At 47.9% G+C, this 27,326-nt stretch overlaps 1 protein-coding gene across 2 annotated transcripts in view; it reads left to right on the top strand.

Annotated features, from left to right (window-relative positions):
* LOC147700513 (uncharacterized) overlaps window positions 1-27,326 on the top strand; it is a 240,773-nt gene that overhangs the window by 30,184 nt on the left and 183,263 nt on the right. For both annotated transcript variants that reach the window (XM_086929669.1, XM_086929666.1), the window contains exon 3: window positions 21,203-21,308. The gene's annotated coding sequence lies outside the window, so the exon portion shown is untranslated. The remainder of the gene's footprint in view (window positions 1-21,202; window positions 21,309-27,326) is intronic.

Raw genomic sequence — 27,326 nt, 5'->3', positions numbered from 1 at the left:
TTTGTGTACACGTTTAGAGATGGTAGTCTAATATCCGTTTGAATTTTGGTTTTTCCCTCAGTTTGTTTGGATTGTTGGATTACGAAGTTTATTAGAAGTACACTCACTAGTGTGCTAACGTGAGTAGTTTTGTTATTGTTTATGTGACTTATGAGTTACACAGTGGGTTATTGCACTATGGGTGTTTTTTCACTTTTTGGTTTCTCTTGGTGATGGCATCATTAAAGTGAATTTACCTATGTGTTAAAACGTTGTATTAAAGACTGATGTGCCTGTATATGTTATTTTTACAGCATTGCCCCTGACGAAGGGACTCGACATTCGTCCCGAAATGCATTGGGCGGATTGTGATGCACACAAGAATATTTTACGCATTCACCATGTATATATGCATTTGATTTTGGTTTAACAAATGGAAAGTTATGTGTTTATGCTTAAACACAGAATGTTATGTTGAAAGATGTTAGATTGATGAGAAATTATATGAAAAAAATATATATGAATCAAATAAAATGTTTAAACGTTCAAAATAGGTTTGATCATTAGAATACACTAAAGTTGTGCGCCACTGAGCCTGCGTTAACTTTCTGTTAACCAGCCATATTTTCATGTTACAGTCAGAGTGTTAGGGTACACTCTATCAGTCGCAGCACACAGATCACTATACTATATCTAAGCAAGATAAATATAGATATCAAATTGGAGTGCTCGGTGCACAATTGTTTATTGTGGCTGTATTTTAGCCATTTCCAATCCGAGGCTGGTGCCGGCAGGAGTTGCACCGGTGTCGTGGTTCCCAGTGAAGGGGGCGGGGGCACCCATGCGGAGGGATCGGGGTGCCCCCCGGCTCTTATAGAATCTTCAAGGTTGAGGGGAGAAGGCATGGAGCGTGTGCCCGTCCTGGGCAGAGGACCGCTTTATGATGTTGACCCTCTTTAAGTAAGAGCATTGGGGTGTCGCTGGAAGCCTCCACCTGGAGGGAGGTGGGGGAGGCTCGTTCGCGTCACCTCCCCCTTCCAGCGACCCCGCGCCGTTACTCGGCTCCGTCGTCTCGATATTGGCCGTGCTGGCTATTGAAGATGGGGGGGTGGTCGGCGGCTGAGGCAAGACAGCCCCCCCCCTTTCTCTTGACATGTGGCGGGACTATCTGCAACTGTCCAGACGTCGACATGTGGCAGCGCTACCTGTAACTATCCAGGGAATTTGACATGTGGCGGGACTACTTGATTCGCCGCCATTCTCGCCTTCGGCTTCGGCCTTCTTCGTGGGTCGGACCAGGCGAGAGACAGAAGGGGGGGGTGGTCGGTGGCTGAGGCAAGACAGCCCCCCCCCCCCCCGTGGCCTGCAGGGCAGCGGAAGAGGAGAGAAGGAGAGGACTCTGCCATTCTTTGGACCGCCTGCCCAACATCATCTCCTCCCGACCGTGGTCAGGCGAGCCCCTCGTGCCTCGAGGCCTCACCCTCCGGATGGGCGTAACCGCGGACCTGTTGCATTTTGGGAGCTTCCGGAATGAGGGTAGGTACCTATTTGATTGTTTCTATTTCATGTGACCGTTATTTGGGCGTGGCGGGCAATGAGGCAGGCATGTTGGGAGCAGGAACAGGCAGTGAAGCCTAGCTACCTCGTGGCTATTTTTTGCTGTCAAACTTTTCGCCATTTTATATTTCTTGTTACGAACTATTTCTAATGTTTCTTATTTTTAGTGAAGTCAAAAGCTCATCAGGGGGTTACTGACTTAGCCTGATTTCTTTTTCTATTTTTCTTTCTCTTCCTTAGCGTGCTTCGAGCTAAAGCTTTCTGTTAGTAGGGAACGGTGATCACTTCATATTTTTATGTGTCCTTTTCACTAGGGGGTACTTCTGGACGGACCAGACGAGTTCCCTCCAATAAATGGTCCGGGGTGGAACGAGATTATCGATCAAAAGGGGAACATATATTCCTTCATTAGGGTATCATCCTGGACAGACCGAGCGATGTACTTCCATCTACTAGGGTAGCCTCCTGGACGGACCAGATGGTCTACCTCCACTAAATGGCCCATGAGCGGGGAGTATATGTCCTCCATAAGGGTAGTCTCCTGGGCGGACCATGCGAGCTACCCCCCAAACAGTGGGGAGTGGGTAGGACTGACGAATTCACAAAGGGGCATAACCTACCCTTTACTACTTGCAAAGACTAGATAGAATATTTCTATTCCACGTTGTTTGCAGGCAGAAAATACCTCAAACGAAACAATTCCTGGAACAACAATGTCCAGGTTTTCAATCAATCAGTGGGGAGAAAAAAACAGGCATGACGGATTACAACGGGGACAAATGTCTGCATTACCTGCCCTTCGCTGTCCAAAAAGGAAGACAGAATATTTCTACTCGTCTCAGTTTGTAGACAAGGAAGATCTCAAAGAACAACAATCGACTATCAACCGACTTCAAACAATTCTCAAAGAACAACATCGATTAGTAATCGACTTCAACAATTCTTAAAGAACAACAATCGGTTATCAATCGACTTCAAACAATTCAGTGGGGAGAAAAGTAGGCATGACGGATTAATACCGGGGACAAAAAGTCTACATTACCTACCCTTCTCTATCTGCAAAGAGGGACGACGTTCCTATTCGCCGCTGTTTGAAAACAGAGAATGTCTCGTTCTCAGAAGAGAACCAATATGTCAAGTAGCCCTCAAAGCTAAATGAACCAATACCAATAATTTCGGTATACAAATACCGATTTTCAATACAAACAATCAATCAATCAATTTCGGTATACAAATACCGATTTTCAATACAAACAATCAATCAATCAGGTGGATAGAACCACCCTACCAATCAGGCGTAAAAACGCCCTACTTAATCTTACCCGGACCGGACCATACAGACAGTTCTTCGATTTCCTCCTCCAGCGCCTGTTCGTTCTCTTACTCCATGTAGCATTCCTGTGGGTTTCCAGTCAGGACAATAGGTCACTTCAAGAGAGGTCCGTTCAGAATTGGTGAAGCTCTGTTGATCGGCCGCCGGGCGAGGGCCCTCTCAAGGCAGGCATGCTCCGATCATTTAGATGTTCACTTCTTCGTCTGGATCTCACTTACCGAACCCCATGTCACTGATGGACCCCGCGTTGGGACGCCAATTGTGGAAAACGAGCCCATAATCCTATCGATGCCCAGGCCGCTGGCGCAAACCGCCTCTTAGCTCCCATATTGATCAGTTACCAAAATAAAGAGACGGGCGCTGGAAGCAGGAATCAAGAGCAGAGTTTATTTCTCATGAGGAGAGCATGTCATTTCGGACACGAAACACAGTGTCTTTCGGGAGGTGCTCTAACAAGTGAGCTGAGACTCTGGCTTTTTATACTCTACAGAACACATGATAACACAATCAGGACGGTGTGACGCAAAAGGAAAGACATCCCTATAATCCTCGTGGTGATCCTATAATCCTCGTGGTGATCCTACCCATATACATTCACAATGGGGACCCTTGACCTGCTGATAAGAGGGGAGGGCAATCACGCAACTGAGTGTTTTGTAGGATGTGTACGCCTGATCATAGCCCAAGGGGTGGGGTGGCTAAGACCAATAGAGGATCCTTTGAAGAGGAGTGACTTCATACAATAAGGGCAGTAAATGGTATCTCCTGGCTCAGGCGATGGCCTCGGACATGTGTGGTCAGCTGGACTCGGGGGAAAGGGTCATCAAAGGAGTGGTATTAATGCCGCGTGGACAATCGAGTGCGGAGGGAAGGCTTGTCAACAGAGGGGCATTCATGGAAGGGAAGGAGGTGTTGGTCAGGCGCGGCCGCGACTCTCAAGGGCAGGGTCTTGCACAAGAAGGTTTATGACTTGCCTACGTGAGGAGAAGGGAGGGGTAGCCAGGGTGGACACAAGGACAGAGTTACACAGAGAGCGAGAGAGATCTTATGACCCGTACATGAGAGAGCGGGGGCAGTCAGGTGCAGCTGGGGGAGGGCTATGCCTGCTAAGGCGAAGGATGCCTCTTCAAGAGGGAATGGGGGGTTTGCGTGGGTCGAGCAAAAAGGGGCTGCCTTTCAGGGCAGGGTCGTGTACACGCAGAAGGGGAGCCGGTGATTCTAATCTTAGGCGGGCAAAAAGGGCCAGGGTGCCTAAAATGGCTGTCATGTATACATGGGTACAGGCCTTTGCTGGCAGTAGGATGTAGTTAAATGCTTTACGGTATTCAGGGTACGCGCAGGGAGAGGAGTGGGAAAAGGGAAATGAACGTTGCTTATGTACATCAATATGTCTATTTTTCTACATTACATTTTATTTCCTTTCGATACATGCACACGTGCCACCTTAGCCTACGTAACTTTTGTTGTTGTGTTGGAGTGTCTGACATTTATTGCAGTATTATACCTTTACTAGTACTTTGTAACCTCCACACATCACTTTTCCTCCTGTAATGTACCCATTCGTACCTTTTGTATTTTTAGTTGAAGTAGGGGGCGGGGCTTGGGGGGGGGCTTTGGCCGTGAGGGGGATCCGGCCAGGGGCACACATTTAATGTCATTGAAATTGAATTGGTGTTCAAATGTGCATACTGATACTAAAGCATTTAGAAGTGCCGGTACTCAGCACCTGCGAGTACCGGCCCAACCAAAGCACTGTTTATTCCATATATAACTTAACGTTTTCCTTTTGTAATTTGTTCACTTGCAATGCTCTCATGTATCCGTTCTTGTTCTTGTCCTTATTGTGTAGCGCTCTGACGCCTCCGGGTAAAGTCCGCGCGAGAGAAAAAACGCATAGACAAAGATATAGCCCGCTTCATGGCAGCCATTCCGAGAGCGCCCCGCCTTCCTCATGCGAATAGGCTGTCAGATATCTGGGAATGTAAGACCCTTGCACGTACTTGACTTAAGCACTAAGAAAAGACTGATGGCAGAGAACAAACGTTTACGGTCAGCTGCTGTAAATGTGCGTAATTTTTTTTTTTTTGAGTAACCAATTTACTGTTACATTTGACTGTCACTTTATTTGCCCAGTCCTTGTAGTATCCTTCTCACCTTCAATGGAAGGCATCCGAGAACTGGGTGCTAATTAATTGCTAGGTGTCGTTAGTTGCATTTCTTGCTACGTGAGCTGGGTGACTGAAACGTGCGACCTCATTCGCCAGTTCTCAGGTGGAGAATTTCAAACCTACTTTTTAGGCAGGGACTAGGATGTGCGAAGAATCGTGGGAGCACGTAGCTCTTCTTGTAGTGGGGGTGCTGCAAATTAAGGAGAGACAAAACTAAATAAAGGGGAGAGGACGGTAACTTTGAAATAATCTGACCGGCGATATTGGGGAGACCAGCATCCGTCGGGGTACGCGCCGACCTACGCCACCCATCGGGAAAACAATTTACCTCCTCCCAATCTGCCCCGGAAGGATGAAGGGCCCGTGCACTGCGCCTATCCCTCCGCACCCGCCCCCCCTCCCTCCCCCCCCCCCAACCACTGCTCCTGCCACAGTATACTCGGCACCCCGGTGGCAGCTCCACTCTCGGATCCGCCCTCCCCCTACTGCCCTATTTATCTTTCGCTAGACACCCTAGAAGCCCTGGTCCATCTTGCGCGATGTCCTCATCCGCCTTCCACCCCTTATACATTCTTGACTCCGTAGATGCCCGGAGCCGCGGCCTGTAACCCACGTGTCGACAGCCGCCTGCTCTATTTCCTTTTCAACGACCAGACCAGACAGCTCTCCCCCCATGGCCCCCGTCCTCATATGTGCAAGGCACGAGACCCCAGCAGAGCATTGCAGCGTTTGAGGCCGCCAGCGTTGTGCCATTCCTTCTCTCTACCCACTCTTGTGCTCATTTTAAACTGCCCATTGTTGTATATTTATCTTTCTTCTATTTCCTTTACTCCACCATAGTTCTTACCTGTGTCACCCATTCCAGAATGTACATGGCTCTGTCTCCTTCTAGTGTTCTAGCTGGTGACAGTTTGTGCCTGGCCAGCTTGTGTTGAGGTTACTTCACTCTGTTTTCCTGCAATAAACCTCTATTGCTGCACCTGTGGTCTCCAGCTATTTACTACAATTTTGGCGACGTTACCTGCTGGCCAGTATCACTGAAGACCTCATCTTGATGCCTGGTTTCAAGATTTCCAGCGGAAAGCAGTTTTTAACGGAGTTTCCTCAGCAAGAAACGAATCTACGGCGTGCAGACCTCGTCAATGTCCTTTTGGTCCGCTTCGGTTCCCAGTGAAGACGCCCATCTGGGGTAATTATATTATTTGGCATTTGGACTGAAAAGCGGAGCGGAGCTCGAGCCCAACCAGCGCTGACGTCATCCATACAGCAGCGAGCGCAGCGCGTGTCTGACCGGTGAGTGAGCCACGCACGAGACACTGTTGTCTGTTGTCCTGGAGACGCACCAGCGCTGACGTCAGTGAGTCAGCGCGTGAGTCAGTGGAGGCGAGCGCAGCGCGTTTGCCTGGCGTTAGCAGAGAGACGCTCCTTGTGCGTTCCAAGCCACGTTCGAGGGCACTTTCAGCCTCGTTTTCGGCGACGGCCATCTTATCTTCAAGTGTTTGCCCTCCAAGCCTCATTTCAACTGCAATCCAAGCCTCGTTTTCAGCGGCGGCCATCTTTGCCTTCAAGTGTTTACATCCCAAGTCTCGACTTCGTCTGGCAGCCGTTTTTGGTGGTTTTAAAGCGGAATTTCCTCGTTTCGCCTTCAAACTTCTGCCTGGCCCTGTCGCAGTGCTATAGTATCGTTTTGGACACTTTGGAAATGGTAAGAGGTATGTTACTATAATCTCAAACTTTGTTCTGTTGTGCAAAACCTGTGTTTATTTTGTTTTCACTCTACAATCAGTGAACATGGCACAACAATTTGTGGTAACTTTGCCTCCTCAGTTCTTACCTGAACCTGGTGTCCCTGAGATACCTTGGGAAGACTGGTACATCATGTTTGACAATTACCTGGAAGCACTTGATGGGCAGGAATTTTCACCCAAAAGAAAAAAAGCTATCCTTTTGAGCACTCTGGGCAAGGAAGGGCAGAGGGTTTTTAGATTTCTACCTATCACACTTGGAGCTAGCGGACATGACATTGATGAGTTTAAGGAAGCGGTTGATCGCTTGGAGATCAGATTTGCAAAGGAGGAGAATCTGATTATGAACTGCTATAAATTCTATACACAACGCCAAAAAGAGTCAGAAACCATAGATGATTTCGTGGCCAGACTCAGAGAGCTTTCTGTAAAGTGTAAGTTCGGTTCTATGAACGACGAGCTCATAAGAGATCAATTAGTCGTCCAGTGCTCAAGTAAGAAAATCCAAGAGAGGCTATGGGCAGCCAAGAACCCTACCTTGAAAGACGCAATTGATCTGGCCAAAGTAATTGAGGAGTCTAGTAAGTGCATGAAGGTCCTTGATTCGCACAAATCTACTCCACATCAAGAAGTTTCTGTGGTTACCGACAAAGGTGGCGTTGCGGGGTGTGAGCACTGTTCTGGAGACAATGTTGCTGTAGTAAAAAACAGACCCAGACCCATTGTCAAGAAAACCTCAGTAAGCAAAGTCTGCAACAGGTGTGGCAGTAGCAGTCACTCTTCCGACGCCAGGTTTTGCTTTGCCTCAAACAAAGAGTGTTTGAAGTGTGGAAAGTTGGACATTTCTCCAAGATGTGCAAGGCCAAAGCTAGACAGAGAGTGAATATTGTTGATGACTACGCTGATGATTCTGGAGTTGAACCCGATAGGCTTCTGGTCATTGACGATGTTGATGTCATCTGTGATGATCCGAGACAGACCAGACCCAAAGCCATGTTCAAGATTGACTCCCACGAGGTGTTGTTGATGGTTGACACTGGTTCTCGACATACCATTATACCCAAGTCTACTTTCGATGCCTTTTGGGAAGGGGTGAATTTACACCGCAGTGATATTTCCCCTAAGGGTTTCAATGGCCAGAAAATTGAAATCCTTGGTTTCTTTGAATCTGAGATTGCATTTGAGAAAAGGTCTATTTTTGGGAAAATTTATGTTTCCATTGATGGTCCGCCCATTCTAGGGTGGGTACATCAATATGACCTCTACATCGTCATCAATCCTAGGGCAAAGAACCAAATAATGGTGGTTGATGATGACTCTATTGAGTTCATTTTGTCTGAATTTGGGTCGGTGTTCAGGGAGGTGTTGGATGAACTTCGCGGGTATGCCCACCTTATTAAGTTGAAGAAGGGAAGTTTGCCTGTGCAACATCGTGTAAGGAGGATTCCCATCTCAATCCGTAGTGAGGTAAAACTCTTAATTGAAGAGATGCTCCAGTCTGGTGTAATTGAGCCTACAGAAGCATCGGCATGGGTTTCGCCCGTCATGATTTCTAAAAAATCAGACGGAAAATTGAGATTCTGTGTGGACCTCAGGTCCCTAAACAAGTGTGTCGTTGCGGACACCTTTCCTTTACCCAACATTACGGAGATGGTTTCCACTCTTCAGGGGGCGAGATATTTCTCAAAACTCGACCTGAAGAGCGCCTACCATCAGGTTAAGCTCCATGAGTCCTCGAAGCATCTTACCGCCTTCATCACTCCAGAGGGGATCTTTCAATTTACTCGTCTTCCCTTTGGGTTGATTTCGGCGGCGAGTGTCTTCCAAAGGTTGGTCAGCGAAATCTTTAAGGGACTCAAAAATGTGGTATTCTTTCAAGATGACATCTTGGTCTTTGGAGAGTCTGTGACTGATCACAACCTTGTTCTCAGGAACGTTCTACACAGAATCTGGGACACTGGCCTTACATTACGTAGGGAGAAGTGTTCTTTTCTTGTGGAGAACATTGAGTACTTGGGACATGAAATTTCAGTCAATGGCGTCAGACCCAAGAAGAATCTTCTTGATGCAATACGCTTAGCCCCTCGCCCGTCTGACAAGGACCAGTTGCGGTCATTCATGGGCTTGATCGAATACTACTCCAAATTTGTGGAGAAATTCTCAGAGAAGACCTTGCCTCTGAGAACCTTGCTGAAGAAGGGTTGCAAGTTCTCATGGGGTCCTGAAATGGAAGCTTGCTTCAATGAGATTAAGGAGGCTATCTGCAATGCTAAGGTTCTGGCACCCTTTGATACTGCCAAGTCCTCCACTTTGTTGGTGGATGCCAGTGCCTGTGGCCTCGGTGCAGTTTTGCTTCAGTCCCACAAGGATGGCGACAGGCCGGTTGCCTTTGCCTCACGTACCCTTTCAAAATGTGAACAGAACTATTCTGTTATCGAGAAAGAGGCTTTGGCTGCTGCGTGGGGTGCTCATCACTTTCGACCATACCTATGGGGCACCCGCTTCTACCTTAAGACTGAACATAAACCCCTCATCCGCATTCTTTCTCCCGGGGGAGGGGCATTTGGTTCTCCAAGGTTGGCAAGGTTGGCCTCTAAACTCCAGGAATACCACTTTGACATTTCTCACATCTCTGGGTGGAGGAACTTCCAGGCCGACTGTCTGTCTAGGTTGGCTGTTCCGTCTGGTTCTGATATTGGTTTCAGTCTGGAGGGTTATGACGAGAATGTTGCCTGGATCGACGATGTTCTTCTACTTTCTGAGAGCTCCTTTTCTCGTTCTGAGTGGGTTGATGCCATGTCTAGGGATAGTGTGTTACAGGAAGTTATTCAGCTTATCAAGTTGGGTTCCCGCAGGGAGAGCTGTCTCCATGTCTCTGTCCGTCCTTTTCTTAAAGTCATTGATGATTTGTCTGTTTGCAATGACAACGTCATAATGCGTGGTGACAAATTTGTGCCTCCTGCTGACTTGAGACCAAAGCTCATCTCCTTAGCACATGAGGGTCACCTTGGCCAAACCCTGACGCAACAGCGTCTCAAGCTGAACTTCTGGTGGCCCGGTATGGACTCCATGGTCTCCTCATGGTTTGAGGACTGTTCTACCTGCAAGGTGGGTGAGAAGAGACTTAAGGTTTCTGTGGGGTCTGAGATGGGTGCGTTGCAGTTCCCCGAAATTCCGTGGCACACCATCTGCTTAGATTTTATAGGTCCCATTGCCGAACTACCTCTTTCTCAGAGATTTGCTGTTGTCATTGTCGACTGCCATTCTAAGTGGTTGTCTGTGGAGTTTCTCAAGGACATTACTACGGCTACTACCATTAATCATCTTAAGTCTCTGTTTTTTAGAGAAGGTTTCCCTAGTGTTCTTATAACTGACAATGGCACACAGTTGGTTTCGCATGAGATGCAAGCCTTTTTGTCTGATTGCGGTATTTCCCACCATAGGACCTCCCTCTACAACCCTCAGGGGAATGGCCTCTGTGAACGCCTTAATAGGTTGGTGAAAGGCACCGTTCAAATGGCCCTCTCCAGTGGTTCTTCTGTCTCTTCCCTTGTTAGTGAAATGGTTTATGCGTACTGTACCACCCTTCATGGTTCCCACTCCAGATCCCCTTTTGAGATGATGAGGGGTAGAGTTCCCAGCACCAAACTCATTCCCTCTTGGCTCAAGGACTTGGTCTGTCAGTCCCTTCTAGGTGATGTCTCTAGAGTGGCCCCCAAGCTTTCTCGTAAGGGCCCTGTGGGTTCGCCTGGTAAGTGTGCTTCTAGTAGTAGTTCTGTAGGTCTGCCTTCTAAAGTTCCCTCTGGCAAACCTCTTGTAGGTGATGGGTCCTCTGCTAAAGTTGTTGCTGGTAAAATTGCGAAAGGTGACCTTGTCAAGGTAAAGTCTGGTCGTGTTTCTGGTGGTTTGTCCAAGTTCTGTGGTCCATTTCTTGTTAAGATGGTCTATCCTCACTATGTTGTCCTCTCCAATGGGGAAAAATGGAACTTAAGGAGGGTTGCTCTCTATCAGAAAGCTAGTGTTAGTCCCGTTGTTGGTCCTGGTCCTGCTCCCCTTCCTGCTCCTGTCCAAGATCTTCCCTCCTCAGGGTTCATGCTTGTTCCTTCTCAGGATCCGGGTCTTGTGGTTCCTGCTCCTGTTAATGTCTTGGCTAGGGGTGATGGTGGAGGGGATGCTCCTGATCCCGTTGTGTCTGTTCCCAATTCCATTGCTGATCCTGTTCCTAATTCATTTGCTGATCCTAATTCCAACTCCATTGCTACTTCAAGTTCTTCTTTGCCTGCCACCAGACCTCAAAGGTGCCACAGACCTCCTGCTTACTACTTGAATGATTTCTGTTGCGATTAGTCATTTTAGAGGGGTGACGTGTGTCCCTTTCAATGCTCATTAATTATATGATGTTTTCAATGCTTATTATTCTATGATGTTTTCTATTTTGTCTTTACTTCAGAAATTCTTCTTTAGTCTTGTGTTAAGTTTCCTTTCCATGACATGCTTACCTTTTCGTGTTAAGTTTTCTTTCACTTCTTTTTGTTTTATTCTACGAGAGGAGATGTGTTGTATATTTATCTTTCTTCTATTTCCTTTACTCCACCATAGTTCTTACCTGTGTCACCCATTCCAGAATGTACATGGCTCTGTCTCCTTCTAGTGTTCTAGCTGGTGACAGTTTGTGCCTGGCCAGCTTGGGTTGAGGTTACTTCACTCTGTTTTCCTGCAATAAACCTCTATTGCTGTGGTCTCCAGCTATTTACTACACCCATCTGTGTCCCCCCGCCCCCGTGGGCACATTGCTCGTGACATTGTCCTAAATGTCCCCTAAAAACACTTCCTGGCAGCACTGCTTCCGACTTTCACTTATTGCCCTCGCCCCGATGATGCCAGGAGTAGGATCCTCGCTCTTCAGGAGGCAAGGTCTGTCACGAACAATTCCCACCTGAGCCCCCTAACTACCCTCTTGCTCCGTAGCCATCCGTATCCCCGTTGCGCTGACCCATGTTTCCTTATTTGACTACCAGCGGGGGGGGGGGGGGGGGGGGTGTCCCGAACTCCTTTTTACCGGCACTTCTCAAGCTCCCTGCACCCTTGCCCCCCCCACCCCCGCCTCCCTTATCCGCTTCTCCCTGCCATGCCTGGTGGAGCCGGCTCCGCCCCCCCTCCCCCCTAGTTCGCCAGCCCCTAGTACCATAGGCGGCCCTCCCTGCTCTCCTCATCTTACAAATTCCTTTCCTGTGATGACTCCCCCTTTCCTGACACTACCCCCTCCGCTGTATCTTCCCTCGCTGCCTGTGAAAATGTCGTGCACGAAATGAGGCCCCCCACCAGAAAAAATCACTTCTCTACAAAACACCACCTATCACAGGAGTAACTGGTGCAACAAGCACCAGCAAAGTCAATAGGTCTGGCACCAATGTGCTGCTGCATGCAAGTACAGGACCGCGCAAACGCTGTTCAGCACAACAAAGCCAGACATTCTTGGTCCGCCAAAGCCGGGAGAAAAGCCCGCAAAAACAGTTCAAAAGGATGAACCTCTGGAGAGAATGCTCTAGGAGTTAACCAACTGGATGTGACACACAGTGTGACAGTGGAGTGCACCGAAAGACAACAACTGCCATGCATCTAGTAGAGCAACGTGCAACATCTCCCCGGCCAACCCTCTCCTTGGAAGTCCCCCCGCCGACCCTCTCATCGGCCAAGCCGTCCCTGAGCCAGACATGCTGCACCCTTGCCCCCCCTCCCCCAACCTCCGCCTCCCTTATCAGCTGCTCCCTGCCATGCCTGGTAGAGCCGGCTCCGCCCCCCCCCCCCTAATTCGCCAGCCCTTAGTACCATAGGCGGCCCTCCCTGTTCTCCTCCTGCTACAAGTCCCCTTCCTGTGATGACTCCCTCTCTCCTGTCACCACCCTCTCCGCTGTACCCTCCCCAGCTGCCTGCGTTGGTGCCCCCTCTCGCCCCCGACCAGAACCACGCAATCACGAACTTCCCCTGCGAGCCCCCACACCCCACAAGCAGGCACCCTTTCCCTGGCGCCATTCCCTGCGCACCTGTCCCGAGGCCCGCCTCACCACCCCTCACCCTGACTCCCATGCACTCGGCCTCGCCCCTCCGCTGTTACTCTTGTCCCCCGGGCACCATGGCAACCCTGCCCGACTCCGACGCGCGCAACTGCCCCACCGGACATCGAGCCGACCTTCACTTATTGTTATCCCTTCATGGCACGGTGCAACTTTTTCTCGTTCAATCTGCTAGTACCCCCCAAAGGCCACCCAGTTCCGTGTTACCCAATCTATGCCTCATTCCTGCCGTATGCCTTTCGTGCCTATTCGCCGAGTGCCAATCAAACATCTGCAGATGCTACCCATGCTTGGCTCCTCTTAATTCCGCTCCCTCTGCTTCGGAGGCCTATTCTCCGAATGGCGCTTAACTGCACGTCTCTCGCCCGCGCCCATAACCCTATCTCCCCACTGTCTTTCTCCTGGACGACCCCAAACCCACTTCATCCCTCCTTTGCCCTGCCATCCGACCCCCATTATGCCTCCTCGCTTGGCGCCCTTTTCCGCTATCCTTGTATGTCCGTTCTTGCGCCTCCCATAGTCCCTCCGCACCTTCCTTACCTACCCTCCCCCCATCCTCTAAGCGCTGTAAATTAAGGCAAATCAATGTACTGCGACTCAGCCTTTCAGCCTCGAGAAGAACACAGAGTGAGTTAGCTGGGGGCCAGTTTATTGCCTATGAAAACCCTGTATGTGAGTCACGTTTGGTGCTGTCTTATATGCGTTGGTACGTATTTGACTTTTAACTTAAACCTATTCTTATTTCTCCCCCTTCATACTGCCGGACAAAACAGCGACAGTTCCCTCTGCTATTACTACTCAACCGCTTGACGCCCGGAGGCTGCGCCTTCCCTCGAAAACAGAGCCCCCAGTGCCCAGAACCAGCCCCCCTCTTGTTACGCCAAACTTCGATCCTCAGCCCCATGACACTAAGGGGCATCAACTACCCGGCCCCCATCTCAGTAACCTTTAAACCAGCATCCAGCCCTTCCACTCCGTCCTCCTTTTACCCGCCGCCTGGGGGGGTGTGCACTTCTACACACTTATCCTGGCTCACATCCCCAACCACCCCTTGAATATCCTTGAGCCCCCCCCCCCCCCCCATGGAAGAGCACACCCTCTACTTCTGGCCCCCTGGCCACCATCCCTCCATGCCCTTCCTTATTCTAACCTTGCGCTCGAGCCCTCCCGTGGGCCCCCCCCTCCCCAAGACTTCGCACCTGATCCCCTCGTGCTCGGCCTCCATCCCCCCCCCCCCCCCCCCTCTCTGCTATTGTTGTTGCCTGGGCACTCTGACGCCCTGCCCCAGAACGCCGCCTCACCCTCCGCTGTAGGAGCCTGACCCCACTGTCCCGTGCCATTAAAGCCAGCGCCACGGACCCCAGCGGCCCCCCACTTCCACAGAGGTCCCCTTCCCCATCCATCGCTTGTTAATATTGCGGGGAATATTTAACTTGCTACTCCCACCCCTCCTTATCTTTCTTAATATTGCACACTCTCTTGTGGCGGCCCTTCCTTTACTTGTTACTCTGCACACCCAGCCCCAGCAAAGTCCCCCCCCCCTTGCTACCCCACACGTTCTCTTCTGTACCCACTACACTGCAGCCCACCCTAGATCCATCCCCTCCATCCCTCGCCTCCCCCCACCTCACCTCGCACTCTGTCGACGCTGCACCTCTTCTCCTGCCAAAATTCCCCGGAGAAAGAGGGCCTTGTGCCCGGTGCCCACCCTTAAATAGCCCCTATCTCCCTACCACATTCCTACCTTACATTTATGGCTGAGCTGGCCCAGCCCCAATGCTTGGTGGGCCCGCTCTTTCTCTTTCCCTGCCTTTGCTCCCCTTATCTCCCGCCAAACATTGGGTGCTCGGGCTCTGCCTCCCGGGGGTGGCCTCCACTGTCCTCCTCCCCCTGGGGAGTGGGGGGGCCGAACCAAGGGGCATTTCCACAGTTTCAGTATTCTTATTCCAGGTGGGAGGGAGAGCCAGATCTGATCAAAGGGCTGGCTCAAACTCTTCAGAGCCCATGCACGAGCCAAGCACGGGAAAATATGCGGCATGCAAATCATGCAACAAACATCACCTAAAAATATGATACAGCCTTAAAAACTTTGTATTTCTATATTGCGTGGAAGCGGTTCACCTTAATGCATCAGATTTTATAAAATCTGATGCATTAAGGTGAACTGCTTCCACGCAATATAGAAATACAAAGTTTTTAAGGCACTGCTGACCGGCTTCATAACAACTCTCATATGTGATATTGAACCAAAATGAGGCACAGTGAAATAAAGTACCCAGATCACACAATTTGGGCAAGCAGAGAGCGTGGGATTAATCTCAAACTTTCATTTCACACAATAATTAAATTGCTAGATGGCTACTGCTTTCTCACATTAACTGTGTTTAATTGGTGGCATACAAGATCAGAGAGTAAGTGGCATGCAGAATCAAAAATACAACGTCTTTCTTCCTCCATGTACCACTTTCAGGTCCCACCTTGATTACCCTTTGTATGCAACATGATATTTTCAAGACTTCCAGGAAGTTTAGGAGAGACTCATCACGTGTCTTGAGAACTGTGGCTCAATGGTTAGAGCGGCAGACTCTGAAGCAGAGATCAGGCCCGGGACCAGGGATCATGTCCCGACGCGGCAGGGTCTTGGGCTCAATGTCCGCGGACTTGAAAATTCTCGCCTCGGTGCCTACTCTAATCATGGGTCCCACGCTGCAACTCTGGGCAATAGCTTGCTTAATCTCCACAACGGCCCCTACAACACTGGGATGCCTGGCTTCACCTTGGGGGTGCCCAGGAGGGGCATCTCACAGGGAGAGCCAGGAAGGGTTCTACAGCGTTATACAGCGCCGGGACGCCCCGTTGGGGCAGCTGTGCGCTTTACAAAAATACACTACATAAGAAAAATATACAGGACCCGGTGAGTGAATTTAAAAATTGTTATGGATCTGTCCTGAAGAGGGTGAGATAGACCAGCAAGTTCCCCGAAACTAGAGTGCGCATGCGAAGCATGCGTCTAGCTCGACAACTATTGTTGTCAGTCTCCTGGGAATCTGAGACAGGGGTCGGACACGCGAGCCAATTGCACCTCGTGGACGAGCACGTCCAGGCCGGTGCTGTGCCCATCCCCTGCATCATATTGCCAGGAAGCCGAGAACACATACACTCACAGACACCCACACACGCACGCAACAGCCACGCGCGCACACACAGACACACATACACGCGTACACACATTCCCCCCCCTCACACCCCACTTTCCATGCCTAAGCACACTAGCGGGCCCCACTCACCGGGCTACTGTGCGATGCCGAAACACTCTCCACTTCACCCGGGCCCCCTCCTGGGACCCGGGACTTCTCTGCATTTCCACCGGTACCGCAGGGCTCTCTCTTCCTCATGGGAGCCCCGCATCAATGCGCAACACCGGACTCTTCCGGCCGCGTCACAGGCTCCGCCCATGTCAAGGGCAAGGATGCCTGACTTCCTTGTTGTTTATTGCCGTGCAGCGTTACAGTGTCCTCCTGCATGCGCCCTGTGTGTCTGTCTTTGTGTATGTTGGTGCTGGCAGAACTATTCAAAAACATTGGCACACAAACTTGTTTTATTTTAATAAAAGGCATGCAGACAGATGACCACATTTTCACTTACATAATTTTTTCTGTGTGATATTTCAATACGTCGAAATACCACTTTCAGTAATGATTCAGCTACACCCTTTTTCCGCTTCCAATGTTTGTTTTTCGATTATTCAATCCCTTGCAGTTGCCACAGTAAAACTCGAAAGGGATGTTATTATTTGGCTTAAATGAAAATACACAATTGTTTGATAGAGCATGACTTTTTTTCCTTTTCCTCCCCCAAACACTTTGTATCTCTCAGGAAAACTGCCGCAAGTTTATTTAAGACCCACACAACCCCTACACACAACTCGCACACACACTGCACATCAATCTCTGAGTCTGTTTCTATGGAACCCCGCCACTGTCAAGCATATACATGTGTCTGATTGTACGGGACCTTAAGTGGCAAACCTAGCGCAAAGCTAAAATTTAACAGTGTTCAAAGCATTGAAAGAATCTTCGGGGTATGTCAAAAAGGTCGACACAATGTATATGGCCTAGTGCATAAAATCACTAGGACTCTGACATGCACTACAGACAAAATGCTTTACCTTTTGACCATTCGAATTTATTTATATCAATATCTTAAATCAAACAATTCTATCACATTTCTGTGATGTACATTGATGCATTCTTTCAAGCAAGAATCATTGCAAAAATCCACAACAAAATAATAATATCAGCTAGTGCCAAAATCAACAGTGCATCATCAAACCATAAACAAAAAAATGAACAAAACCCAATGCATTTCGGGGCATGTATTGCCCCTTCGTCAGGGGTCTAGAAGAAAAAGAAAGATACAAACAAGGAGTAAGTTACTCAATTATTTTAAATGGCTCATAGTCATTTATCCTTAGTTTTTTTATCTCGGCTTACCTATTTTAGATGAACAGATGTATAACTTGTAAACAGGTTTACTTAATCTATGTTTTCATAATCTGTGAAAGCAAACCACGAAGCGTCATGAATAAATGCATATTTTTAGGAAAAGGGGGAATGCGTGTTGTCCTACTGTTTTAAAATTGTTACCTGTAGTTATAAGGAAAAACGCATCTGAAAAACACAAAACGGTAAAAACCATCTTAGCTGCTTGCTAAGCGAATGCTTCTAGTGTAATTAATCCCTGCAGTAAAAAAATAATTGCGAAGGCTCACATATGCCTTACATGGGTTGCATGAATATAACGGAGACCTGTTGTGAAAAAACGGCTTAGGTTTAGTAGTCTGCAACCTATAAGGATCCTCTCTCTTTAGGTTATGCAATAAACATCCGTTTACCTGCGAGCCTAATGGGATATACGTCGGTCTCGCCGAGATGTCCGTCCTCGAAGCTAAAATAAAGAGACGCCAGCTGTTAAAGGCTGCTTTTATGTTGAAGCCGACAATCTTATATCGAGCGAGCCATTTATTTGGCTTACCTTGCGCTGATCAGCGTTCCGCGTTAAACGAAGTGCTCGCCATCTCCTTCACCACACGAGTGCCGTGAGGGTATTGATGGTCCTATGTTTATTTTTACTCGCGTGTTGCTAAAAGGACGGACTAATTTTCTTCTAGACCCCTGACGAAGGGGCAATACATGCCCCGAAATGCATTGGGTTTTGTTCATTTTTTTGTTTATGGTTTGATGATGCACTGTTGATTTTGGCACTAGCTGATATTATTATTTTGTTGTGGATTTTTGCAATGATTCTTGCTTGAAAGAATGCATCAATGTACATCACAGAAATGTGATAGAATTGTTTGATTTAAGATATTGATATAAATAAATTCGAATGGTCAAAAGGTAAAGCATTTTGTCTGTAGTGCATGTCAGAGTCCTAGTGATTTTATGCACTAGGCCATATACATTGATTTTCAAGTGGGCAGGCACTGATCTGACATAGCACACGTATCGTAAGAATATTTTAAAACGCTGAAAAACTTGAGTGCAGCACCCTTCTTCATTCATAAAAAGGTCGACACAACAATTTTTTTAATATAAACACGCATCCGGCTAAGTTTCGGGTCTGTTCAGCTTCAGGGCACTCATTAGTTCTAAAAATCTATTTGAAATTCTGATTTCAAATAGTTTTTGTGGTGATAATGCTTTTAATATATTTGGTTGCGGTTAATTACACTCAGGTGTTTTTTGAATGCTTGTGCCTAAAGAATGGTGATGGGAAAGCTGTTTAGCATGCAATGTAATGCTGTCCGGATCGAAGTATAACTTTGTACATATTTGAAGTATATTGATCACGCGTTGTTTTTGTTGCCGTGATGAAGTTCCGACAGACAGGTAGAGTCACTGCTTTTGCAAGACTGGTGGCGAAATCTGGTGCAGAATACTTTTTATTTACTTTATGTAGGTGTTTTGTGTAGCTCCCGGGGGGCTATCCGGCTGCACCAGTGCGCTAGCCATGTAGGATGCTGTGAAGGGGAGTGAAGTGCAACAGCCCGAACGCTATCTCAGATGATCAAGCAGCAAATTTCAAATCAAATGCGCCTCCGGGGGCAGACGGCCCAGATCACAATTGAATTTAAAACACCTAATCATCGGGTTTCAGTTATCAGTAGTGCTTCTCTTCTGATGATATTTACTTCATAAAATATTATAACTTATGCAGAATGTTTATAACAAGATTCAGAGGAAAGGATGTCACAATAGTACAGTTGAACCCAGAGTTTTCTTCACAGCCGTACATCTTGTTGTCCAATTGACCCCCGATTGGAAATGGTATTTCTACACAAGGTCGTAACAGCAAGTGTGTGCTTGTCGGAGATCTATGAACGTTAGGCGGTAAAAGCTATCGACGCTGCACTCAGAGTGGGGGTAGCGGGGATGGCGGGGATAGACAAAACTCGAGAACAGATTCTTAAAAAATATATGTTGTAATTAAGGAGCAAATAACAAGATAATCATCCAAATACAGCATGAGATTGGCTTCAATGACATACGAAGTGAGACGGCACTGCCGGTGTCCGTCGTCGTAAAGTTACAGATCGCAGAAAACAACTTTATTCTCAATTAATAAGGGGGTCGCGGAGCTGGGCCCGCTCTGTCCAGGACTCTGGAGTTAGAAACACACTCCATCCATTGGGCTCTACAGTTTCCCCTTCTCGCTGTGCTTGGTTATTCAGTATTATATGTTCTTCGTCCCTTCATCTTTCCTTTCGCTCTGTCGTTCCATACTTCACCCTCCGGCCACCACTTCCTTTACTGTGCTTTCTTTCCTTTTCAGTCTTCCTTCCCCATTGTCCCCTCTCTCTAACGCCTCTTTTTATCCCCTTCATTTCCACCTATTGCTCCTTCACATCAGTCTCATCTTTCCCGTCCTTTCCATCGCACAGCTTTCCTTCTGCCCTGTCCAGTTCTTCCTCCCGCAACCATCACCCACTCCTCCCTGCCCTTCCTTTCTTACCTCCTTACTTCCTCCACAGGCATTTTCTTTCCTTCCTCTTCCTTTTTTCACCCCCTCCCCCCATCACCCCTTCCTACAACCCTGAACTCAAACCTCCCCTCCCCTTAATCATTTGATGGAACAAACGCACATGACAGTAGGTGAAGGTTCCTAAAACCTTCAATAAACAATCCCCTCTCTTTTTAACTATCTGTAAAAAGTTGTTCGGACAAAGATTCAAGCCAATAAGAAAGGAGGAAGGGTGGTGGAGCTGTTGTGGGCAGTGATTGCGGCTGGTGCTTTTATTGAAGGGACATTGCACATCTCTGGTTCATCTCCGCGTCGAGGAGGGGGCGCGAGTCATCCCTCTGCAGTCAGAGATGGGAGATTGTTGACACTCCACCTCTGATGTGGCAGTTTACATAATGTATGCTTGACTGGAGTCATTCATTCTTCGTGCTTTCTTCCTGTGTCCTCATTAGAATACAAATATCAAGTTTGTGATAGTTTGTGTTCTGGATCACAGGCCTCGATGTCACGCAATCTTTCACAGTTCACAGGCCTCGTTACTTTCACATTTCACTGCACGTTTTACCTCACGCTTCCCCCGTACCGGCTTCTTTCACAATTTCCAGGTACAGGTTCAGTTTCTATGGTCCTGTTCACAGGTCACAAGTCCTAACAAGCAATGGCATAGCCAATAGGTCTCACTTTTGGGACCTTTTAAACCTTTAGTTAGCCAACACAATACCCTTGTTAGGTCTCGTCTAAGGCATTGCTTTAGCAATGCTTTGGCCGAGATATTAAGTAGGGGTCTCAGAAATGCTCCCAAAGGTGGATTGCCTACAGTGCATGTGTGTGGGCTGCAAATCCTCTGGACACCTCCTCTCTATCTCCCTCGTCCTGGGGCATACCCCTCCTTCTCCCACCTCGCAGCCAAAGCCTGGAACGGCCCCCACTGCCCCTCAGGACCACCCCATCTCTAGAGGAGTTCTGTAGGATGCTAAAAACCTGGCTCTTCAACTAAGACCCTGGACCCTGCCTGCGCCTGTATACTCCCATGGGTGACAAGTCACGCTCTACAAGTCGACAGATTGATTGTTGTGTAGGTGGTGGTGCTTGACAATTGATATGTCTATGCTGTTTGTGTGCACATTAGAGTTCTGTGCATGTGCAGCCACAGTTTGTCACTATAAAGTGAAAGGGTTGTGTGGAGTGTCTGTACAATGCAGCTACATACTTTCATGTTTTGAAACATGTGCAACACAAATACCCCTTTGCTGTTTACCCACAGCAGAGAGTTCACATGTGTCCCAGTGGATAATGTTAACACCATGTTCTCTTCTGTTTCAGGGTCACAATTGTTTCATCGTGGCCTGTTGTACGCCCAAACCGCTGCAGCGAGGATATGAGCACGGCAAAGGACCAGTGACAATGCGCTGCAGGAATGATTCAAGAGGCAAGTCAGGTTTGTTTTAAAATTAAATGAACCCAGCAATTTCACCTTTTCGGTGGCATATTGATTTGACCTCCATGTCTTTGAAGCAAGCTCAGAGTCCATGACCAATGCAACCGCCTTGCTGTTGGGCAGTCAGTGTGGCCGTAAGGGATCAGTTAACCTTATAGTTCGGTGGATATGTCGTTGCTATTCACCCAGTAATAAAACAAAACACCACTATTTGTCCATGGTGTTGAGTTGCCTCGCTCAATCCATCTGCTTGCTAGTCTTTGAGGCCTGCACAGCAGGTGTCCACCTCCATCTGCTGCTTGAGGGACTTCAGTCACTAGCAAACCATGTCAACTGCTGAGCGGCTCTTCTCCCAAAAGTGTATTCACTTCTGCTTCCATGTTGCACTTTCCTAGTTTTCACTTGGTGAGTTGTCTGTCTTACACAGATGCCTGGTCAAGGGCACCATTTTGTGTATTTACTATCAGAAAAATACTGTCATCTCATCATTCAGAAGAAAGGTGTGATGGATATGTTATTGGTTCTATACGTTAAATAAACAGTGATTATTGCTGAAGAATTATATTAGGATGATGAATGATACCGATTCGAACCACTGCTTTCCATGATAGTTGTATCACCTGGGTTCCAGGAGGGCTAAGGGTTACTCTTCTCAATAAGATATTGTTTAGAGTTGGCAGCACTGTAGGCCATCATACATTGATATTGTTTGGAGTCGGCAGCACGGTAGGCCATCATAAAGTGATATTGTTTGGAGTCGGCAGCACGGTAGGCTATCATAAATTGATATTGTTTGGAGTCGGCAGCACGGTAGGCTATCATAAATTGATATTGTTTAGAGTTGGCAGCACAGTAGGCCATCATAAAGTGATATTGTTTGGAGTCGGCAGCACGGTAGGCTATCATAAATTGATATTGTTTGGAGTCGGCAGCACGGTAGGCTATCATAAAGTGATATTGTTTAGAGGTGGCAGCACAATAGGCCATCATAAATAGGTGGGGCTTCTGCCCCAGCAAAACAAGTACCCACACGCCCTTTAAAGTTGGGATCTGTAAGGTGTACACTCTACTGGCTTCTCCAACAGCCATCGGTTGTTATTAAATCACACTGCCGGTCATTGCACTCAGTGTAGGTGGAACAAGCGTCATTGGATTTGCTGCCCGGAAAATAATTTGTTGGCCCTGAAGAGAAGTGAAAGATCTCTCTGCATGTAAAGGCCATTGGTACTGTGTTCTGCAAGAATACAGTTCTGTCCTCTATGGTGGTGATGCCTGAGCCTGAAATAACAAAGGTGTTTCAATAAACAGCCTCTGGCATATTTTTGGTGTGGAGCTTGCTGCCCTGAAGAAGGGCTGCTATTTTCATGTGAAAACTAGTTTTGTAATTTGATATGGATGTCACCCAGATAGTGAACCTTTCTCTTTCTTCGGCAGTGGTTCCTGTTAAATGGAAGCAGGCAAAGCTTCTGCCGCTTTTGAAGAAACCAGGCCTTGATGCTAATGTCCCCGGAAACTACCGGCCCATTTCCCTTTTGCCTGCATTGGCAAAAATATGCGAGAAAGTAGTCTTTCGCCAATTGGAGAGCTTTGTAGAGACCTCTAATGCCTTGCACCCAGCCCAATCAGGCTTCAGGGCGGCCTATAGTATGGAGACGGCGCTGGTAGAGATGACGGAGTCGATCCGGGAGTGTCTGGACGGGGGCGGCAGAGCGGTCCTGATTTTATTGGATCTCTCTGCCGCCTTCGACACCGTCCCCCATGCGCTCCTCACTGCCAGGCTATCCACAATTGGTGTTGGCAGCAATGCCCTCGCCTGGTTGTCCTCATTCCTTTCCGGCAGGACACAACAGGTCTGGATGCCACCTCATGCCTCTGAGCCTAAACCACTCCTTACTGGGGTTCCACAGGGATCTACTCTTAGTCCCCTACTGTTCAATATTCACATCACCCCCCTGGTTTATCTAGCGGAACAGTATGGGGCTAAGATTATAGGGTATGCTGATGATACCCAGCTACTCTTTACCTGGCCAGACGACCATCTGGACACTGCAATGGTCCAGCTTTGTCTATCTTCAGTGTTTCGTTGGCTAACCTTGGCCAGTTAAAATGCAACGAGGATAAATCGGAGGTCCTCTTTTATGGCTCCTTCCCTCTCAGTTTCAAGATCTCATTGCGGCCCCCGAATATTCCCTGTCCTAATGTGATGGGTGGCCCTGCGAAAAACCTTGGGATCTGGTTTGGGGAGGATCTCAGATTTGAGGACCATATAAAGAAACTAACCGGGACATGCTTTGCTACCTTAAGAATGCTCAGAATTTTTTTTCCATTGCTTCCGAGAGAGGCTAGGGAGACTGTTGCTCGAGCACTCATTTTAGCAAGGTTGAACTATGCGACCTCCCTGTTCAGCGGCATCCCTGCCTACTTGGTCAAGCGTCTGCTGGTCATTCAGAATGCCGCTGTCCGTCTCCTTTTTAACGTTCCGAGATGGAAGAGCGTTCGTCTCATATGTCTAGCCTTCAGTGGCTCCCAGTTCCACAACGCATTCTTTTCAAAGCTCTAGTACTCTCATTCAGAGCCACTCATGACCAAGGTCCGGCCTATCTGAAGAAGAGATTTACTCTCTACGCCCCCACTAGAGTACTTAGGTCATCTTCACTATTTAAAATGACCCTTCCCAGGTTAGGTGGCCAGTCCATTGCTGTTGTAGCGGCTCGAGCCTGGAACGCCCTCCCCTTTCACCTGCGTTCCAGTCAATGTGCAGCCCAGTTCAAGAAAAATCTAAAAACCCACCTGTTTAGAAGTGTGACATAAGATGATCCTTGTATGTTCTCCTTTGCTCCTTTCCACAGCGCCAGGATACTCCCAAGTAACAGTGTGCGTTACAAAACAATTTATACATACATACATACATACATATTAATCTGCCGAATATAAAACCTAGGCAAAGCCACTATACTACTGATTGGCTGCTACCACTGTGCACCCTTTAGCTGTTATTGCTTCAAATCCTTTATATCCACATTGCTTCAGTCCTAGCCCCTCTATGTCCCTACAAGGATAGTAATTTAAACTTATATTCTCAGCTTGTGCAGTGTTTTTATGGTGCAGAAGGTGAGATTTCTAATGCTATTTCTGCTATATTGTACATGTTGAAAGTTAAAAGAGAAACTATTTTAAGGGAAACATCCATTACCGCGTAGGGCATTCATCGCACCTTTACAGGCTCCCGTTTTTTCGTTGTTACGTATTTTTACAGATAAATACAGACAGAAAACTATAGGGCCAATTAGGATGGCGGGCGGACCGCCCCCGCCAGGCCGGCGGCAGCCACTGCCGGCCTGGCGGGGGCGATCCGCCCGCCATCCTTGCCGGAATGACCCCCCGCGATATTAGTATGGCTGGGGGGTACGCGGCGGATAGACCGTCCACCGCTTAAGGCGACCGGGGCGGAAAAGGGTTTATATGGTGGCGGTGTCTATCAGACACCGTCAGCCATAATACCACGGGCATTTTCCGATGCATTGTCGCCATGGAAAGGCATGCAGAGTCTACTTTGGGGGCCCGTTGCGCCCCCAAGGACTCCGGGGGCTCGGGGGTGCACATGGGGGGTACCTATGGTACCAGCGTGCATTTCAAATGACAACGTGGCAGGAACCGCGCGGTGCCAGTCACTTTGTGCTTTGAAACGCACAACATGTATTTTTGACATTGAGGCGGGTGGTGCATTCAGCACCGGCCGCCGCAATGTTAAAAATACAGGATGCGCCTGCCACTGTGGCGGGCGCATCCTAATTCCCCGCACGGGACCCCCGCCCTTATGGCAGGCGGTCCCGTTATCCTATAGGATGGCGGGCAGATAATGTTTATACATTTTTTTATTCATAATATATTTTAAATTCATTATTAATTATGTTAATTATGGAAATACATTTAAATAGAAATGTTGATGTCTTTTTTTATTGGTGTGGGGTTATAGGGTAGGAAGTTACATAAATATATTTGTTTTAAATAATTTGTGAATATTTGCTCCTTTTAAATAAATAATATTTATAAATGTATTAATTTTTTTTATATCATATTTGTAGCTTTTTGTTACATGTAATTAAGCTTACATGCGTTCTTTAAAAAAAATGTTTAACCCCTTCGGTGCTCATGATGGAGTGGTTCCGTCATGAGCGCCGGTTGGGCTGTGCTAATGATGGAACCACTCCATCATGGCCCTGCCCGCTCATTAGAACCTTCACCACAGCGCGAAAATTTGCGCTGCGCTGAAGGGGTTAAACTTTGTTTATTGAAAATAATCACAGTAGTACAGTACATGATTGAATGACACATTGCATAGCATCATCAAAAAATTACAGGTCAGTATCAGTCAATAACCCTCAGGACACATCTCCCATCAATCTCTCCATTTCCATTTCGGCCGTGGGCGACACACATATATCTCCCCTGTATTTGTTCCAATGGGACAACTTCCTATCCCATTTCTTAGGGCACCCCCTTGCCTTATATACCTCCTCCTCCAGCATACACCGGTCCATTTCTTTGCCCCACACGGTGACACAGGGCGGGTTTTTGTCCCACCAACCCCTAGCCACGTCTCTCTTCACCATTGTGTAACCCAATGCAGTAAACTGTTGTTCGATGTCTGTTAAGTCCGTGGCCTCCCAAATGTTTAGTAGTCCGAGTTGTGGGGTTAGAGTTTTTTCTTTCCCAACTGCAGTGGACATATGTGTCGTGGCTCCCTCCCATGGGGCGTACCTTGGGGCAAGTCCACAAGGTGTGGTAAAATGTGTCTTGCTGGCCACACCCCCTTCCACATCTATCATCAGGTTTAGCCTCTATTTTTGCCCAAACTGTCCCTGTTATGTATGAGGGGTGCAGTATTCTAAGTTGGAGGACATCAGTGCTGATTGCCAGTCTTCGTCCTCTATAAGGCCTTTATCATATTGCCAACGTTCACTGAGTTTCGGGAGGGTATCCGGAAGGTTGTTGCTCAACTTTTTATATGTTAAGGAGATCGCCTTCGATCTGAAAGGACCATCAAGCAGGCGGTCTTCCAGAGGGGAAGATTCCGGTATGTCCTTTAAGGACGGAAAGGCTGCCAGTAACGCATGTCTACTTTGTAGGTATCGGTAGATTTCCCCCTGAGCCAGCTGATATTTGCCCTGGAGCTCACTAAAAGTCAGTATCGCTCCCTTTTTAACCAAATCTCCCACTGTGGACATCCCAGTGAGGTCCCACTTATCAAACCCAGGCTGATACCCTAGCCTCCCCAGCTTCTGAGCAAACCAAAGTGGCGTGGCCAACGATAGTGAGTCTGTCCTGCCCAGTCGAGACGTGACTATGCGCCAAATATCAAGCGTGTGTTTAGTCAGCCCAAAAAACTTCCCTTTATTTTTCTTATTGGTGGTATATAGAGCACCTAAGTAACCTGAGCGGTCAGTCTGAAATCTATCAGGGCATACGCTGGGTCGTCTGGAGGGTAATATATCCAATGGTTAACAGTCACCAGATGCGCCGCCCAGTAATAGCGCTGCAGGTCTGGGAGGGCTATGCCCCCATCATACCAAATTTTTGTCAGTTTCTGCCTAGCAATCCTACGGGCCTTTCCATCCCATAGCAGCGTATTGATCTCACCCTCAACCGCTCTGAAATACGAATCCGGGACATTGTAGGGGCAATTCTGGAGAACATAGAGGAATCGAGGAAAGGCCAGCATCTTAAATAGATCCACCCTCCCTACTAGTGTCAAGGGTAGGGTCCTCCAAAGTTTAACATCTGCACGCAGAGCCAGAGGCGGGGCCAGATTTGAGTCGTAAAAACAGGCTGGGTCTGAGGTAACAAAGATCCCCAAATAGCGAAAACCGTCTGTGGCAACCGTTTTCTCACACTGTGCTGGGAGAAGCGGCACCTCTCCTTTCAGTATGAAAAGAACTGATTGGCACCAGTTTATTGTAAACCCAGAGTATTTACCAAAGTTCATGAAAATGTCCAGGACAACCCTGA

The sequence above is a fragment of the Lissotriton vulgaris genome, chromosome 7 (genome assembly GCF_964263255.1).
Source record: "Lissotriton vulgaris chromosome 7, aLisVul1.2, whole genome shotgun sequence".
In the NCBI taxonomy this organism is placed as follows: domain Eukaryota; kingdom Metazoa; phylum Chordata; class Amphibia; order Caudata; family Salamandridae; genus Lissotriton; species Lissotriton vulgaris.
Note: the sequence above shows the minus strand (reverse complement) of the source record. Positions and strands in the feature narration are given on the sequence as shown.